This window comes from Hyperolius riggenbachi, chromosome 7 (assembly GCF_040937935.1).
Source record: "Hyperolius riggenbachi isolate aHypRig1 chromosome 7, aHypRig1.pri, whole genome shotgun sequence".
Lineage (NCBI taxonomy): Eukaryota > Metazoa > Chordata > Amphibia > Anura > Hyperoliidae > Hyperolius > Hyperolius riggenbachi.
Window position 1 is genome coordinate 267,940,110 of NC_090652.1, and position 19,665 is coordinate 267,959,774.

Sequence of the window (19,665 nt, forward strand, 5' to 3'; positions counted from 1 at the left end):
GTGCACCTATATTAGTGCGCGGTGCAACGATAACATTGCACCCGCTGCCCCTTAAACATGGCACGTGGTGCAACGATAACGGCGCATCGGGTGCGACGGAAGCGGCGCATCAAAGGGATGCTTAACGGGCACCCAATGCACCGTTTTTGTCGCACTAAGTGCGCCGTTTAAATCGCACTAAGTGCGACGTTTAAGGGGCTGCGGGTGCAACGTTATCATCGCACCACGCACTATTACCCGCGATGCATGATGCACGCGCAGTGAGCAGGGCTGTATCCAATGTGTGGGCGCAAACCACCTAACGCCGTGGTTTGCGCACACTAAGTCTTAGGGCACACTAACCGGCTTAGTGCCGGTTAGTGAATCAAGCCCCTTGGCTTCAGCTATTGATATTACTAAAATTCACATGAATTCCAGATGCATTAGGGAAGTGTCCCCACCAGGTTTTACATATTTTGAAGCTTAATAGATATACTGATGTATCCTATTTATTATCATACAGCTCAGAGGGTTTGGTATGTACCAATATTATATTATGCTTATGTTATTTCTGTTGACCATTAGCTAATTATGTAGCTAGAGATTTTAGCTATGGAAATACTGGTTCTATGTCATTTTTTAATATTCTTTGTATACAACTGCAACAAGAATACATTATACACAAAAAAAGACTCAGTTCAAGAATAGAGATGGCCCGAACGGTTCACCGGCGAACTTCCGGGGTTCATGATCGCGGAGAACCGCAAACTTTTCTGAAAGTTCGGTTCGCCCCCATAGTGCATAATGAGGATCAACTTTGACCCTCTTCATCCCAGTCAGCAGGCACATTGCTCCCTCCTGGAGCCCCACCCCCCTTATAAAAGGCAGGCAGTGTCAGGCATTGTACTCACTCGTGTGCCTGCAGTAATTAGAGAAGGGAGAGCTGCTGTGCCGAGACTTATAGGGAAAGCTTAGTTAGGCTCTTGTAGGCTTCTTAGCTTGCTCCTTGCTGATTCTTATTGCTAAAAAAGCACCCCTCAACAGCTCTTTTGAGAGCTAATCTTGTTCTTGTGATCTATTTTTTTTTTGGTGTGTGTGTCCCACAGACACTTGTGTTGCATAGACAACCTTGGAAATTCCTACTGTGTGTGCTACTGCCAGGCCCAGCACATTCAGTGACTACCTGTGTGTGACAGGTGCACATTGTAATACCCATCACTGCATATACCTACTACCTGTTGTTCACTTCAGTGCACCCACCTACCTATGTGAGCGCACGCAGTGTCACTGTGCGTGTCTGGTACCTGTCTGTGTGTGACAGGTGCACATTGTAATACCTATCATTGCATATACCTACTACCTGTTGTTCACTTCAGTGCACCCACCGACCTACGTGAGTGCACGCAGTGTCACTGTGTCTGTCCGGAACCTGTCTGTGTGTGACAGGTGCACATTGTAATACCCTTCACTGCATATACCTACTACCTGTTGTTCACAGTGCACCCACCTACCTACGTGAGTGCACGCAGTGTGATATATCACCCCGTGCATACCTGTTAACTGCACCTGTGTGACTGCACATTGTATTAGTCAAGTCAGTGCATACCTTTCACTTCATCCCCCCAATATGGACAAAACGGACAAAACAGGTGGAGGCAGAGGTAGAGGCAGACCCAAAAGAAGGCCACCCGGCAGGTCTGTGCAAGGTTGTGCTGATGTGATTTCTTGTGGCCCTGGACCAAAGTACAGTGCTCAGAAGAAGGCACTTCCCATCAACTCCCAAGATTGTCAGGGCGTGGTTGACTATTTAATACAGAACACCTCATCTTCCGCAGTCACCAGTGCTACTACAAGCACCACATCTGCTGCATTTGACAGTTCACAGGAGTTATTTGGTGGGGAAATCACTGATTCACAGCCATTATTGTTACAACCAGATGAAGGTGCTAAGCAAGTTACACCACCTCATATGTCTGAGTTAGGCGACACTATGGACGTAACGTGTGAGGAGGAGGTTGATGAAGTACCTGCTGTTGGTGCAGTTTTGGAGGTGTCTGAGGCAAGCGAAGCTGGGCAGGATGATTATGATGATGACGATGATACGGATGCCACGTATGTTCCCAATAGAGGAGATGAACAGGGGGACAGTTCAGAGGGGGAGTCAGAGAGGAGTAGGAGGAGACGTGTTCCTGAAAGAAGCAGGCAGAGCTCATCATCAGAAACAGCTGGTGGCAGTGTCCGGTGCCATGTATCGCCACCTATGGACAGCCAGCCAACATGCCCTTCAACGTCAGTTGCTGATGCCACCATAGCGCCATCACCCCAGGGGGGCTCAGCGGTTTGGAAATTTTTTAAAGTGTCTGCCATAGATCAGAGCAATGCCATCTGTTCTCTCTGCCTCCAAAAATTGAATCATGGAAAGGCCAACACCCACGTAGGGACAACTGCCTTACGAAGGCACATGGAGAAAAGGCACAAACTGCAATGGGAAGGGCACCAGAGGAAAAGCAGCACAGAAAATGAAAAGCCACCCTCCTTCTCCTCTTCCTCCTTCAGGTGCTGCATCTTCAGCCGCTTTCTCCCTTGCACCTTCACAGCCACCCTCCTCCACTCCGCCCCCGAGTTTAAGCGGTTCCTGCTCCTCTGCCCACAGCAGCCAGGTGTCTGTGAAGGAAATCTTTGAGTGGAAGAAGCCAATTTCTGCCAGTCACCCCCTTGCCCAGCGTCTGACAGCTGGCTTGGCGGAACTGTTAGCTTGCCAGCTGTTAGCATACCAGCTGGTGGACTCTGAGGCCTTCCGTAAATTTGTGGCCATTGGGACACCGCAGTGGAAGATACCAGGCCGCAATTATTTCTCTAAAAAGGTGATACCAAAACTGTACCGTGAAGTTGAGAGGCAAGTGGTGTCATCTGTGGCTCACAGCGTTGGGTCAAGGGTCCACCTGACCACGGATGCCTGGTCTGCTAAGCACGGTCAGGGCCGCTACATTACTTACACAGTCCATTGGGTCAACCTGGTGACCGATGACAAGTAGGGAGTACGTGGCTGTGTAGCGGACCAACTTGTGACACCTCCACGGCTTGCAGGCAGGCCTCCTGCCACCTCCTCTCCTCCTGCTACATCCTCTTCACTGTCGTCATCCTCCTCCTCCTTGGCAGAGTGGCAGTTCAACTCTACTGGTGCTGCGATCTCCTCTCCAGCTACACAGCCCCAGCTCCCCAGGGCCTATGCTGCATGCCAGGTACGACAGTGTCACGCCATCTTAGACATGTCTTGCCTCAAAGCGGAGAGTCACACTGGAGCAGCTCTCCTGGCTGCTCTTAACAAACAGGTGGATCAGTGACTGACCCCACACCAGCTGGAGATCGGCAACGTGGTGTGTGACAACGGCAGCAATCTCCTTTCCGCTTTGAATTTGGGAAAGCTGACACATGTACTCTGCATGGCACATGTGCTGAATCTAGTCATTCAAAGATTTGTGTCAAAGTACCCAGGCTTAGAGGACGTCCTGAAGCAGGCCAGGAAGTTGTGTGGGCATTTCAGGCGGTCCTACGCGGCCATGGCATGCTTTGCCAATATTCAGCAGAGAAACAAGTTGCCGATGAGACGCCTGATTTGCGATAGCCCGACTCGCTGGAATTCGACCCTCCTTATGTTCTCTTGCCTGCTAGAACAGGAGAAAGCCATCACCCAGTACTTCTACAACTACAGTAGAAGGACACAGTCTGGGGAGATGGCCCAACAACTGGAAACTCATGAGAAATGCATGCAGGCTCATGCGGCCGTTTGAGGAGGTGACCAACCTTGTGAGTAACAGTGAAGGCACTATCAGCGACTTGATCCCATACTCTTACTTCCTGGAGCGTGCTGTGCGTAGAGCGGTGGCTCAAGCTGTGGAGGAGCGTGAACAGGAATAGTTACGGGAGGAAGCGTTGTGGGATCAATTCTCATCAGAACCAGGTGTTTCCTCAACACCTGCGGCAGCACATAGGGGGGAGGAGGAAGAGTCGTGTGGGGAAGAGGAGTCAGACTCGGATGATGAGGAAGGTGTTTCTTTGGAAGAGGAGGAGAAGGCAGCGGCAGAAGAAAATCACAGCAGGCATCGCAGGGGACTTGTGCTGCTCAACGTTCCCATGGTATTGTTCGTGGCTGGGGGGGAGGAGGAGGACTTACCTGACATCACTGAGGAAGAGCAAGAGGGGATGGATAGTTCGTCTGCATCCAACTTTGTGCAGATGGCATATTTCATGCTGAAAAAATCAACAGCATTTTGTGTCTGCCTTGAAGGAGTAAGTCCACCACTGCCTACTTCATTTTAAACATTTGATGATAAACATCAACTTTTTATTCTTCTGGTGCCTCTGTACAAATGCAAAGCACAATATTACTCCTTTAATATGTTATACTTACTGCAAAGATACCTCTATTTTTGTTTTGTTTGCTTCTTTTGATTGTCTCCCTCCAGTTCTTCTTACAGAATTTGACAAAGAACTGTGCTAAATTCAGAGCTTAGCAGGGAAGCCTCCTCTTCTACCAAGCTCATAAAATAAAGTGAAAAAGGCAGAGAGGAGAAGTGCTTCATGGTGTGACAATATTTTATTAAGAAACAAGTGCAATAAAAGTATACTTACTATGGTGTGGTAAAAACAAGGCATTGGGCATGAAGCCCTTCAATGCGTCCTGGGTGGGTGCAGCCTCTAAACCACCGTGGCAAGCAGAAGTTAGTGGATAAGATGGAGAGTGGATCCTAGGTGCCCCGCCGCTGGACTTCTGTGTGCTGGTGGTGACTTCACGCCGCATTTCAGCGTATCCATGCCTTCAATAGGTACCGCCATCAGCAGGCACACGTAAAGAATTTACAGTGATAGACAAAGTGTGGGGGTGGGGGGTTGTTGCGGGTCAAACGCCTGCACATGTGCTCTTGCAGGCGCCTCAATAAAAATGGCCATGGATCGGATGTCCATGCCAGCGCCCAACTCAAGGGGGTGTGAGAGGAGGCCAGGCGTCACCATGGTAATGTGATGTGCAGCTTGGGGGGGGCATGTACAGGACTGAAGTCAAAGCATTGTTTTTTTTTTTTCTCATCTCAACCAAGTATGAATTGCACCACATGTTGTTGATGCTGTACAGTAGAAAAATAAGGAAAATATCAATTTCAAATTCAATATACATGCATTCCACCTTTATCCAGACATGAAGTGGCAATTGTGAGTGTGCCATGAATGGGTGACATTCTGCCGCTGTTTCCTTGGTAGCTAGAATTAAGAGCGTGCTATATACAGAATTGTTATTGTATGTAAGCATCACAAAGTGAAGTTATAGGTCAGCAGTTTATCAAACAGATGTTGAGCGCTGGGTCTCTCAGCAAAGTGCACCAGGGAGTCCACCCCAACCACACAGGAGACAAACCTCACCTCACCACAAAGGCCACCTCTGAATGTATATTAATTAAGATAAAATAAATGCATATAGTTCAAACACCTGCAACATATTGCTGTGGAAGCAATTAGAATGCTTGTTATAATTTTATCAAAGCAAAATTTATATAGACTACTTGGATTTGCAGATCTTACCATAACTTCTTTTGTGCCGGTAAAACCCACATGGGGATCCTCATGGCTTGATTTCAAGCAAGGCCGCAAAGGCCATGGCTTAGGGCACCAGGAAGCAAGGGGCGGGCAGCGGGCTGGTACACTCATATAGTAAAGCTGCCAAACATGTGAACTGCAGTGGTCAGGCAGGTGTCTGGGACTTGGGGGATGAAGGGACAGCAAACAGGGGAAGATTACTGTTTATAACCTGAGTCTGTCACTCACTGTCACCACCAGCTGCTTTTCGAGTCTGACTCCGCCCTTTATTCAGCTCCAGCCTGTCAGAGCTATGGAGGGCCTGAAAAGTTTGTTACATCACACCTTGTGTGACTCAGTGATGTCTGGGGAGGTCATGCAGTGCTACTGGGGCTGACAGATAGGTCAGAGAAACCCCATAGCGCAGTCGCAAAGAGAGCGACCTCCTTGAAGAAGATAAGAACTTGGGTTGGAGCTGCAGCAGGAGAGGAGATGTTCAAGGAGGTATGCAAATTGTGCAATGCTTTGTAATTAAAAAATAGCACCACCAAGTCCTTAAAGGGAACCTAAACTGAGAAGGATATGGATTTTTCCTTTTAAAATAATACCAGTTGCCTGACTCTCCTGCCGATCCTGTGTCTCTAATACCTTTTGCCACAGCCCCTGAACAAGCATACAGATCAGGTGCTCTGACTGAAGTCAGACTGGATTAGCTGCATGCTTGTTTCAGGTGTGTTATTCAACCACTACTACAACCAAAGAGATCAGCAGGAAGCCAAGCAACTGGTATTGTTTAAAAGGAAACATCCATATCCCTCTCAGTTTAGGTTCCCTTTAAGGTGCCCATTAATGATGCAATTATACCAAACGATGAACCTTTCAATCTGATAATTGTGATCTGAGGGAAACGATCATAAAGAATTGAATGGGCCAATAAATGAAATAAATACTATAACCAATGCTATTATTTTGGATGAAATTGATCTGCAAAATAGATTGATAAAACAATTGACAAATTAATCAATTGTTTTCGGTTGGCACTACCCTGTCCAATCCAGTCAATCAATCGGTAGGTTGATCAATCAGTAAAGTAATGGGCACCTTTGAATACACTTTTTACTGGGCCCAATAAAAGTGTGTGTGTGTGTGTGTGTGTGTGTGGGGGGGGGGGGGGTTGCTGTTGGCCAGGGGGCGATTGGTGATTGTGGCCTAGGGCAGTAAACTGTACAAATCCGTCCCTGGGGATCCCCAACATGACAAGTGCAGCATCATATATATCATGTGACTATTGCAAATGTATGGTCTCCCTGAAACAAGTGTAGCACAATGGTTCTTATATATTGTCCATATAGGGCCAGATTTCTGGAAAGGCCACAAAGGCCCTGGGTCTTGTGCGGCTGGAGCCCTATTATGCACCTGGACATGAAAGAGGAGTTCCTACATATGGAAAAGGAGGCTGAAAATGGGGAGCAACACATGAAAAAGAGAAATTGAGGCCCAAGGGAGCCTTTCATAAAAGAAAAGGGCTGCTGTACATGGAAGATACATATAGAAGAGGCAGCGGCACATGGAAAGGACGGGACGTTGCTGCACAAGAAAGGGGAGCCAGACCATATTTGGCCTAGGGGCACACAAAGTATAAATCTGGCCTAGGGTTCACATACAAGAGCTAACATAGCACCTGCGACAACTACAACTGCAAGACACTATGTGGTGGTGTAAAGGATCTCCTTGTGCAGTGCTTAAGGCCAGGTTCATATCTTGGCCCAGGCATTATCTGTACTACCTATGCTTGCATGTGTTTCCTCTGGACACTCTGGTTCCCTCCCATGTCCCTAAAGCATACAGTTAAAGCAAAACTGGGAAAAAAAGTTTCACATACCTGGAACTTCTACCAGCCTCCCTGTGCCCACACCGTTATTATACAACCCTTTGTTCCCTCCCCACGGCTCCGTTTCTTCACTTCACGCTCTCTTTTAAAGTGTTTTTAATTATTTTATACATTTTTTTGGGGGGGGCCTCCATACAGTATTTATTAGTATATATTTTCCCCTTTCACACACACACCCTTTCCCCATGACAGCCTTTAGTACTAACCTCCTTTAACTCCACAAATAAATATGAATAAAAAATAGAACCACAAAATATAAATAAAAATAAACAAAGCGGAGTTAAAATTAAAGCAGAACTGAAAATTGCCCTAAAACAAAGAGTTTCACTTACCTGGGGCTTCTGCCAGCCCCTTGCAGCTATCCTGTCCCGCACCGGTCCCCCACGATCCCCCCTCCGCGGCTCAGTTTCGTTGCTGCCAACTTGTAAGTCGACTTCAACTGTGTATCCTTCTTCGCTTTCTTGTGCTATTGTAGACGGGAATGTAAAGAAGGATTTGCGTGGCCAGGGCCGCACAGGCGCAGTTGCCGTCGACTTACAAGTCAGCGGTAACAAAACTAGCTTGCGGCGGGAGAATTGAGGATCACGGAGGACCGGCGTGGGACAGGACGGCTTTAAGGAGCACGCAGAAGCCCCAGATAAGTGAAACTCTTTGTTTTAGGACAATCTTCAGTTCCACTTTAAGCTGCAGAAACACAAAAAAAGCAAGCAGCAGATACTTCCATTAAAATCACCTTCAAGCAGTAAAAATGTCACCATGTGATAAATGTCAGAATGTAAATCAGGGAGAGGAAAGATTTTACAATGATCAAACACTAACTAAATCATTTATACATAATTGTAAAAATTAAGCACTTTTTTATTACATTATTTTCCCCGGAGTTCCTCTTTAAGGCACACTTGAGCTGACCTAAAAAGTTGAAAACCACATATTAGTATGCTTAGATCAGTATTCTTACCAATGGACTCCTCTGGAGAGGTGTCTGTTTCCACCTGAGTGTTCCAGTTTCCTTGGTTAAGCATCTCTTCTGACACTTGACAGGAAGTGTCCTCCTTGTATAGTGAGCATCTGAACTGAGCATGTGCAGTTCACTTCTGCACATGCTCATTGAAAACATGTTCTCATGCGCAAAACCTTGCTATCAATCATGCACACATGCCCAGTTCACAGGGGCTCATGCAAGGACCTGGGCAACTTGGATGCAGTTGGATAATCCACTTATGGGGAACAACGGCATGGAATGGAGGAACCCTTTTGGAAATGGTCCGGACACCTTGCCAGAGGTGACAGCCATGTAGCGTAACTAGAGGGGAGCAGACTCTGTGATCACAGTGGGGCCCAGAGCTGTTGGGGCCCCATACACTAACCTTCCCTTCCTCTGATACAGGGGACTATACTTTAGATCAGGTGTTCTTGTGGCTACACTGTTTTATGATCCTTGTGAGATGGGCCCCAAGGCCGTGATGGGCACCAAGGGGGAGGCAAGGAAGGGTTGTAAACATTGGAGGTCCCAAAGTTTCGCTTGGGGCCCCATGAATTGTAGTTATACCACTGGACTGGCAGCTCTCCTTATAGAAGAGTAAAAAAATAAGTAAAGTAAGATAAAGCTTTGTAAATCAGCTACATTGTCTGGATCCAAAATACCTTGGCTGATCTAATTAATTTCAAAAACTAGATCATCCCATTTCTACATACAAAGATACACAGTACTTCAGAAATAGTAGCTTTGCCTGTTTCCTTTTAAAACTGCCCTGTGTTATCTAATTATATATAAAAAATGAATACGTAATTCAGAAACTGTATAACAGTAATTACTACCATCATTATAGTAGCACTGATAAATAATAACAACAGGAAATCATAAGATCTTGTAAACATCTGCAAAATAAAAAAAAATTAGATAATTAAATAGTTCAGTAAGAATAAATTGTGATAAAACACATAAATAGCTGGTGTCATTTTATAGCGCGGGAAGAGTTAAATACCAGCAGTGGGAATAGGGAAGCTGGAAGCCAATTCAGAAACAAATGTGTGTTGTTGGAGCGGGAGAGATGCCGCTATCTGTTTAGCATTGCAAAGGAAGACAGATGCTAAGTTGACCTCCTCTTGCTCGCATGAAGCAGCCAGTTAGCTTTTTGTTTCATGTCCAAAAATAGGGAAATGCAGTATTCTGGTGTGTTGATTTTGATAGATGCCTGGTGGCAGCTTTTCTTGCACAGTATGCTTGGCTGGAATATATTGACGAGTGTGTGTGTGGTGGTGGTGGTGGGGGGGGGGGGGGGGGGGGGCCTCACAACAAAGGGAAGGAGGGATTGAGCTGTTTGGAAAGACAAGGATGTACTGTGGATTAAAGGCGTACATCAACAATTTGGAAATGTGGGCGCCTAGTAATCCCAATAGTAAAATATAGGTATTTAATACTGATATTTTACTATTAAAATGTAAAATATCGATATTAAATACCGATATTTTACTATGGCTAGACCAAACCCTACTCTCACACAGAGCCCTCCTCCCTGACACCTAACCTTAAACCCCTCATCCATAACCATAAACCCCTCCCTCACACATACTACCTACCTGATGCCTAACCCTAAACTTCCCCTCACACAAACTACCTACCTGACGCTTAACCCTAACCCCCCACACAAACTACTACCTGAAGCCTAACCCTAACCCCCCCCCCCCCCCGCACAATCTACCTAACCTGACGCCTAACCCTAAACCCCCCTCCCGCACAAACTACCTACCTGACACCTAACCCTAAAACCCTCCTCCCGCACAAACTACCTACCTGACGCCTAACCCTAAACCCCCCCTCCCGCACAAACTACCTACCTGACGCCTAACCCTAAAACCACCCAGCACAAACTACCTACCTGACACCTAACCCTAATGCACAAACTACCTACCTGAAGCCTAACCCTAACCCCCCTGCACAAACTAGCTACCTGATGCCTAACCCTAACCCCCCCCCCCGCACAAACTACCTACCCGACGCCTAACCCTAAACCCCCTCCCGCACAAACTATCTACCTGACGCCTAACCCTAAAACCACCCAGCACAAACTACCTACCTGACACCTAACCCTAATGCACAAACTACCTACTGAAGCCTAACCCTAACCCCCCCCGCACAATCTACCTACCTGATGCCCGCTCCTACCCCCCCCCCCCCCCGCACAAACTACCTAACCTGACGCCTAACCCTAAACCCCCCCTCCGGCACAAACTACCTACCTGACGCCTAACCCTAAAACCACCCAGCACAAACTACCTACCTGACACCTAACCCTAATGCACAAACTACCTACCTGACGTCTAACCCTAATGCACAAACTACCTACCTAATGCCTAACCCTAAACCCCCCCACCCAAACTACCAACCCGACGCCTAATCCTAAAACCCCCCAGCACAAACTACCTACCTGATGCCTAAACCGAATGCACAAATTACCTACCTGATGCCTAACCCTAAAACCCCCCAGTGGAAACTACCTAACCGACGCCTAACCTTAAACCCCCACACACAAACTACCTACCTGAACCCTAACCCCCACTGCACAACCCTCCTACCTGACGCCTAACCCTTAACCTCCCCGGGCACAAACTACCTACCTGACACCTAACCCTAACCCCCCCTCCGACAAACCCGACAAACTACCTACCTGACGCCTAACTCTAACCCCTCCCCCATGCCTTTTCTTTCAAATCCACCAACCTCAATGGAGGTCTGAGAGAAAGGAGGAAAGATATTACCACCTCAATGGAGATAAAGCAATAATACCCCCCCCCCCCCCCATCTCAAAGGTTCTGTCACCTTCCCAAACTATTCCAAGAAAAAATTGGATAAAATGCTGATATCTGGTATTACATTTTCTAGAAAAAAAAAATCTATTTTTGGAGTAGGATGGAGAGCAGTACTCAGTTCATACCTACCAGTATACCTTTGTGAGGCAAAGTTGCTATGCAATGCTTTCTGCTTTGTGCAGCTTGTACATTGCTGGAAACACCTCAGCTACTTGGTGGCACATAGTGGAATAGTCTAAAGATATAAGGGTTAGTGGTGAACAAGCATTAAATCATATTAGCAGCCATGGACTACTATGGCAGTAGTGCTATGAGGGTGTGGAGATGTTGGAAGCTGGCTCCTCCTTAGACAAAAAAATGCGACATGTATTCCATGACGACACTATGACATGATGAGGCAGCACTGCCATTTAAAAAGTGTAGTCCCCACTGCCATGTGGTTAGAAGTAGGACCGGTTCTAGACTTTTTGCTGCCTGAGGCAAACTTGTGAGGATGTGATTTGCAATGATCGCACAGCACACGAAAATTTACTCTGCTTAATTTTATGTTCTCACATGACATGCTGCAGCTCAACCCAATAGCACACTGGCTGTCTGTGAACCTCTGACAAAACAAACTGCTCACCCTCAGCCACTCCATTCCTCATCAGTCAGGACAGCATTGCCACCTCCTCCCTTCTGCTGTGAAAGTCAAATGAAACACTGCTGCTCTCCTGCCTCCCCCCTCCTCACTCCCTGTCATACTCCTCACACAGCACAACAAGCTGCTTTTCCCCAAAGATGACCTCTTCATCTCGATCTCCTCTCACTTCTCCTCCTACTCTGACTGCATATATGTTATAGACACAAAAGAAAATGGAAACTGGACTGATGCTATAGCAACAGTTTTTGACTTGGATTCTGGAACTAAAAACTAGAATAGATTTTTGGAAAGTGAAAACTTAGGCAGAGCCTACTAGACTAAGTTGCAAAGGCATTGTCCATATATAGACTTGATATTTTAGGTATCAGCAAGGACAGATGGGTAGATTTTGGGGAGCTAAAAGTATGATTGCCACACCTTTTTGTACTCAAGAGGAAGAGAAAATATAGACCATAGGGAGGAGTAGATTGCTGCTAAGAAAACAAGCAAAGAGAAGACTAAAGGTGCATACAAATGAATAACTCTTGTCACCCGAGGGAGATAAAGACGCACGTTAATGGGGAAAAGATTAGGGTCTGAGCTCTGTACAGAGGTATGATTCTGGTATAGAAAAGCAATGTGTCTGTTGCTATGAGGAGGAAGGGGCAATGGCAAGACACACAACGGAGTGGCTTCTATCGGGAGGGGTGAGGAGGAAAACAATATGCTCGAGGGTTGCTGTTGTTTTAAGATCTGGTATTCTGTATCTTTAAACAAGCTTGGGGGACACCTGCACACCCATTTGATTTCTCAACCAAGGTGGCCACAAGTGGCTACCTTGGTCGAGTTGCATCCAGCCTGCATATGCCCCTTTATTGATCAGCTGCCAGTTTTAGAAAAAGCATTGGTGTAGCTAGAGATTGTGGGAGCCCCATAGTGAAGTTTTGGTTGCCCCTCAAAAAAGTTATAACCCCCCACACACACACTAAATTTAGGTGCCCAGAGTCCCCCCACCCAACCAGTATAGGTAGGTAGCCAGGGATGACTCCTGTATATGTAGCCAGACGTAGCCCCAGAGTAGCTTTGCAGCAAGAGCATTATAGAGAAGTTACTCACCTCTCATCTCCACCAACAATCCATCTTCTCCAGGCATCCATACATGAAGAACAGCCTGTTTATTGGAGTCATCTTAAGAAAGAATGAATGTCAAAGAAAGTCTGTTAAAGGCAAGAATGCAATTGTTGCAAAAATTGAGACATGGTTCAAAAACATTATGGAAAGGTCAAAAGAAATACAAGAGGAGACTGAAGGCTATGAGTGAATGAAAGGGCTAATAAAGGAGAGGCAACAGTGTGCTAAAGCAATTCTAAAGAATTATAGTAAATAGCCAAAATTGTTAGGGCACTTATATGAGCGGAAAACTATTTTTGCACACTTTTTTGGGGGACATAATGTGGGTTCATGTGCGATAAAACACGATAATATGTATGTTCACATTTGTCTCCAGCAGCACAACATAAAAAGGAGAATGTGTGCAGCTCCCGAAAAAATGCTGTAGCTTGATGCTGTAAGTTGTTCTAATTTTCCTATGCATACAAGGCTAACACAACATTGCACATAATGTGAACTACTGTGAACCACTCAGTGATTAACATTGGGTGTGCGGCAGTCCATGTTTCGTGATACGTGAAACATTTAGCAAGTGTGAACTCTGCCTAAGAAATTTTTTAGCAGAAGAAATCCTGCAAAAATAATCTTGAAGAACATCTCACAAGGCATAAAAAAAATAGCTCAGATAGGCACAGCATTGTGGAGAAATTTTGAATAGAGATCAAGCATAATGAAAAGAATGTACCATATTCAATCATCCCGATTAACAAAGATCTTGATATCTCACAATCGCTGAATCCTACAGACAAACAAGGAATGGAAAAGGGTGTGTAGGGTGATCGGAGAGCACTCTAGGGATAAAAAGTACAGAAACAACAGGAGCCTTAAAGGATACCTGAACTGACATGTGACATGATGAGATAGACATGGGTATGTATAGTGCCTAGCACACTAATAACTATGCTGTGTTCCTTTTTTTTCTTTCTCTGCCTGAAAGAGTTAACTATCAGGTTCGTAAGTGGCTTACTCAGTCCTGACTCAGACAGGAAGTGACTACACTGTGACCCTCACTGATAAGAAATTCCCCTTTTTACCTCTTTCTTGCTCTCAGAAGCCATTTTCTGCTAGGAAAGTGTTTTATAGTTGGAATTTTTTATCAGTGAGGGTCACACTGTAGTCACTTCCTGTCTGAATCAGGACTGAGTCAGCCACTTACATACCTGATATTTAACTCTTTCAGGCAGAGAAAGAAAAAAAGGAACATAGAATAGTTATTTGTGTGCTAGGCACTGTACATACACTTGTCTATCTCATCATGTCACATGTAAGTTCGGGTATCCTTTAATGGTGCAGTAGGTCACAACTAATGATGATCGTAATTACCTAATTACGATTACGCAAATTTTCACGTAAATTTTTCACACTTACTCCTATACATATTTACGATTTGTAAATTCAATTGATTTTGTACAGGCATGCGTAATTTCGCATAAAATTGTGCGTAATTTTCATGTAATTTCGTGCCGAATTTAGCAGTGAATAGCAAAGTCCCCATACATGCTATTGCCACCAAATGTATACATTTGTTAAGGAGAATAGTGGGTACAAGTGAAAAAAAATAATTTCCCCCAAAAACTTGTAGTTTTTGAGAAAATCGTTTTTTAAAAATGCAAAGAAAAAGTTTTTTTTTAATTCAGAAAAATGACAGTTTAAAAAACATTTTTCTTTGCATTTTTAAAATTGATTTTAAAGGTTTTTTTGATCAATTATTTTTTTTTACTTGTATCCACTATTCTTCTTAATATACTGTATGTAGCAATTTTGGTAGCAATAGCATATAAGGGGGCTTTGTTATTAACCACTAAAGGCGGCACAAAATTATGCAAAATTTTGCGAAAATTATGCGAAAAAATAAGCAAAATTATGAAATATTACTATTACATATGAAATTAATTACGATGTTCTCTGAAATTTTGCATTACGATGCGTAATTGCGAATTTCGATGCAATATTTCACATATGCAAAATTTCGGCCCACCACTGGTCACAACAATGAATAACAGATAGTATAGATTATGGTACTCACAAAGGAAGGTTGCAGACTGGCAACCAACCATGATAGGCAGGTGGAGATGCACAGTAGGCAAGTGGAGAGGCACATTTTGCTCTGGCTCTGACTAGTTCTGGCACTCTATTCGGTCTGAGGAAGTGGGCAAGGATCCACGAAATGCATTGCCAAGTGAAAAGTTCGTAAAACTATCATATAAATGTTTCTTTACTTAGGTAAGCAACCTCACTCTTTTCATTTTTAGCTGTTTTTAACAGTGTTGTATCATATCTTGGGTGCCTCTTTCCCCCTTGATGAATGGAAAAGTCCTTAGAGTAGATGATGCTAAATTTGATATGCCTAAGATGGATTATGAAGACTTAGTTTAAATGTTAAACTCCCCCACACACCTTACAACAGATGGAAAAAAAAGCTTTGTAAAATATTTAAAAAGGGACATGCAATGAAATAAAATACTGTCAAGGAATTATTCTTCTTTCTGTGCTGAGTAAAGCCTTCTCTGTGCTTATTAATTCATATTAAGGATATTAGATGGAACAAACTGGATTTCAAATACATTGCAGCTATGTGGATGTGATAAATATATTCTACATCATACTGGAAGAGACTAATGAATGGCAGCATAAACTATATACAGTATAATAATTTTATATAACTTTGAAAAAGAATCATGGTATCCTAATGAAGATAGAACATTCAATACATTCAATAAATGAATGTCAAGAGACACATCATATGATGGAAAGCTCAGTGATCCATTCACTGCAAACTCAGGGGCTTCAGAGGGCTACATTTTCAGGAGACTTCCCTGTACAGAGACATACAATCTAACGTACAAAAAAATGAATGGGTTAAAGGGAAGGTCCAAGCAAAAAAAAAAAATCAGTTTCACTTACCTGGGGCTTCTACCAGCCCCATACAGCCATCCTGTGCCCTCGTAGTCACTCATTGCTGCTCCAGTCCCCCGCTGGCAGCTTTCTGACCTCGGAGGTCAGGGCCGAATTGCGTACATTTTTACACATTCCCGCTAGTGCAGGAACATTAACACATACATATTTACGCGTTAGTGGTGCAACGTGTACATTTTTGTTCCTGCACTAGCTGGAATGTGTAAAAATGTATGCAATGTGGCCCTGACCTCAGAGGTCAGAAAGCTGCCAGCGGGGGACTGGAGCAGCAGTGAGTGACTACGAGGGCACAGGATGGCTACATGGAGCTGGTAGAAGCCCCAGGTAAGTGAAACTCATTTTTTTTTTTTGCTTGGACCTTCCCTTTAAAGGGTAGTGCAGCAAATTTCTATCTCCCTGAGCTAGTTTAGCTGCAGAGGGCAGGGGACACCTTTACAAATAATAATGATCCAATTAAATCAGAACTTAATGATTTTTAGACCACCTGCAAGGTTTTTAGACCACCTGCCTATATTTATGCTGTTAGGGTACTAGAAGTCTTGCCTGTGAAAGATCAGCAAACACCAGTATGCCTGCGTAAGGTCTGTACACACACTTAACAAAAGTTGGAAAACAGAAAACCAGCACCAAGGTAAAATAATTTACCCGAGGAGTTGCTGACAATACTTTCCGCATACCGATGTTGCAAACAACCAATTCATTCAAATACTGCGCATGCAAGCAGAAATGACAGTATGCACAACATGTCTGCATTCAGGAGAACAATGTTGTTCAAATGACATTGTACACATGTGGCCGACTGCATGATATTTGCCCAACAGTCATGTGACGCTCCAGAGGTTTTCTTTTACTGAGGTAAGTATCCACAGTAACAGTGATGTGTGAAAATGCCAATATTCTTTTTACGTTATTTTGGCAAAAATAAGTACAGTTTACTTTTTGACAAGCGAACATACGGTCAAAAAATTGAGTGGTTTTTTTTTCTCTTTGATTTTTTGCTTTCTCTAAGGCCTAATATGGGGAGAAAAGAAATTACTTCTTTTAAATTTTCAAAGCACATTTCAATTATGGCAGTTATTTTCAAAAATTGCTATTTAGTAAAAAAATGGCACTTGCTTTTTAAATACACTATTTGGGCAAAAACATGAAAAATGTGTATTTTTCGTGAAAAAAACGTGAAAACTAAAATAGCGTTTTTGATGTGAAAATGACTTTGCTGAAAGTTTGCAAGCAACACTGGAATCTAACTTTTGCCTCCCCCAAAGTTACAGGTTTGCTGTAACATATTTTTTTTTAAGTAAAGTGACTTATAGGTTCCATTAGTGCCTTACAGAATCCCAGTGTTTCTTGTTCTCCATGGCCTAGCTAGGAACTCTGCTAAATATCTTACGTCTGTAAATCATTTTGCTTCAAAAGCAAATCACCTCTTCGTTGTTGCGAGGAGCATGGCGACTTTATCGCTGTCCCTTCTCGAGTTACATAATCAAGGCAAACGGCGACATTGCAAAGCTCCAGTCATATTAATTCTCTCCAGCTGCAGACTCTGAAATAGAAACTTCACTTGGTATACAGCCTACAGCATCCACCCACATTCATCTGACAGGCTCCATGCAATGTATATGAACTGTACAGAGCCTGCTGCACAGAGTGCGTTCTGCTGTAGTGCAAACATTTATCATAAAGCTTTGCTGAACTATCTTCTTAAAAAAAAGCAAAAACCTGGAACTGTCTTCAAGGCAAATGAAATAATTCCAGTCTGTGTGCTCATTCTCTTTACAGTGTACGTGAGACTGAGTAAAGGAAAGGATCGACCTGGGGCTTCCTCCAGCCCCATGAACTCTGTTGCCACAGTTGCCACAGATAGCACTGTACAGACGCAGAGTGCTCACGGCAACAGGAGTGTGACGAGGCCCGCATGTGGTGGGGCCACGCATGCGCCACGCATGTGCAGAGTGCCCCGACTCGCGCAACTGAAGCCCTATCACTGGGTCTTTTACAGAGGAATGGAGCCACTGGGGAGGACGGCAGGGATGGTCAGAAATGCCTATTTCCAATTCTGTGGAAATTTTGATTTCCGCCAATGCCAATTTCTGTTTTTCCGATTTTCAAATGTCCAATTTTCTGTTTTTCCAATTTCCGATTTTTGAGGAGTATTTTATTAGTCATTTTTCTGCATCAGAGAATGAGAAAAAAACAAAACCAAAAACACAAAAACTGGAAAAACAGAAATCAGAAAACTGGAAATTGGAAGAATATTATGGCTCTTCTTCAATTCACATTTTTTCTTAACTTCTCTCCCAGGAGATAATTTTTTTCTCTACTGTTTAAAATAACTTTTCAGCACTCTGCAATTGAAAAAGTACCAAAAGGTAGGTAAAAAAAGTACTGTCCACATTATTCTGAGTATTTTCTTGCTTGCTGGTAGTTTAAAGGGCATCTTATTGGGTAAGGTATCTATCATCGATCGACTCTATCTATCTATCTATCTATAGAGATGGCCCAAACAGTTCGTCGGCGAGCAGTATTCTGCGAACATCAACTGTTCACATTTGCAGCGAACATTTGGCGTATTCGATTCGCCCACTATACATCATCATTGAGCTAAACTTTGACCCCTTACCTCACAGTCAGCAGACACATGGCAGGCAATCAGCTAGCACTCCTTCCTGGACCCCCCACCCCTCTATCAAAAAGCAGTTGCGGTGGCCATATTGGATTAATTCTCTTCTGACTGTTAGGGAGAGCAGGGTCAGACTTGCTGCAGATAGGTAAGGAAAGCATTAGCTAGGCCTGCGTTCTTGTTCCTCACTTGCTGTGAAAGCACCCCAAACAGCCCTTTTGAGGGCTATCACATCGGTCTCCTGTGATTTTTTTTGGTGACACTCCACAGCCCACTGACACCCAGAGCTGTGTGCACACTACTGCTGTTGCCTCACTAAATTGCAGGCACAGAACCACTCCAGTGCATTATTATCTCACTGTAGTCTGATAGTACTTTTGCATTTCTCTGTGTGAGACACTCCACAGCCCACTGACACCCAGAACTGTGCATAATGTGATTTCTGCCCTTTAGGGATTAACTCCGTAATTTTTGGTGAGACTTTTGGCATGGATCCCCCTCTGGCATGCCACAGTCCATGTGTTAGACCCCTTGAAACAACTTTTTCATCACTTTTGTGGCCAGAAACAGTCTTTGTAGGTTTTAAAATTCGCCCATTGAAGTCTATGGCAAATCGCCTGTTCGCGAACATTTGCGGAAGTTTACGTTCCCGAACTGAAAATTTTATGTTTGCGACATCTCTACTAACAAGTAGAAGCATAATTCATATCGCAAACGTGGATTTGATCGATTAAACACTGTCTGCTATTAGGCAACCAAAGTTTGCAACTGTTGCCTGGATGATATCAGACCATAGTGGGGCTGCTGAAATGTTAGTGTATTAGCATTTTTTTGTTAATGCAGTCACCAGCATTCCCTTGCAGGAAGAACATGTTAAGTGGGCAGCACAGTGGCGTAGTGGTTAGAACTCTCGCCTTGCAGCGCTGGGTCCCCGGCTTGAATCCCAGCCAGGGCACTGTCTGCATTGAGTTTATATGTTCTCCCAATGTCTGCGTGGGTTTCCTCAGGGCACTCTGGTTACCTCCCACACTCCAAGTTAATTGGCTTCCCCTAAATTGGCACTAGACTACGATACATACATAGACATAT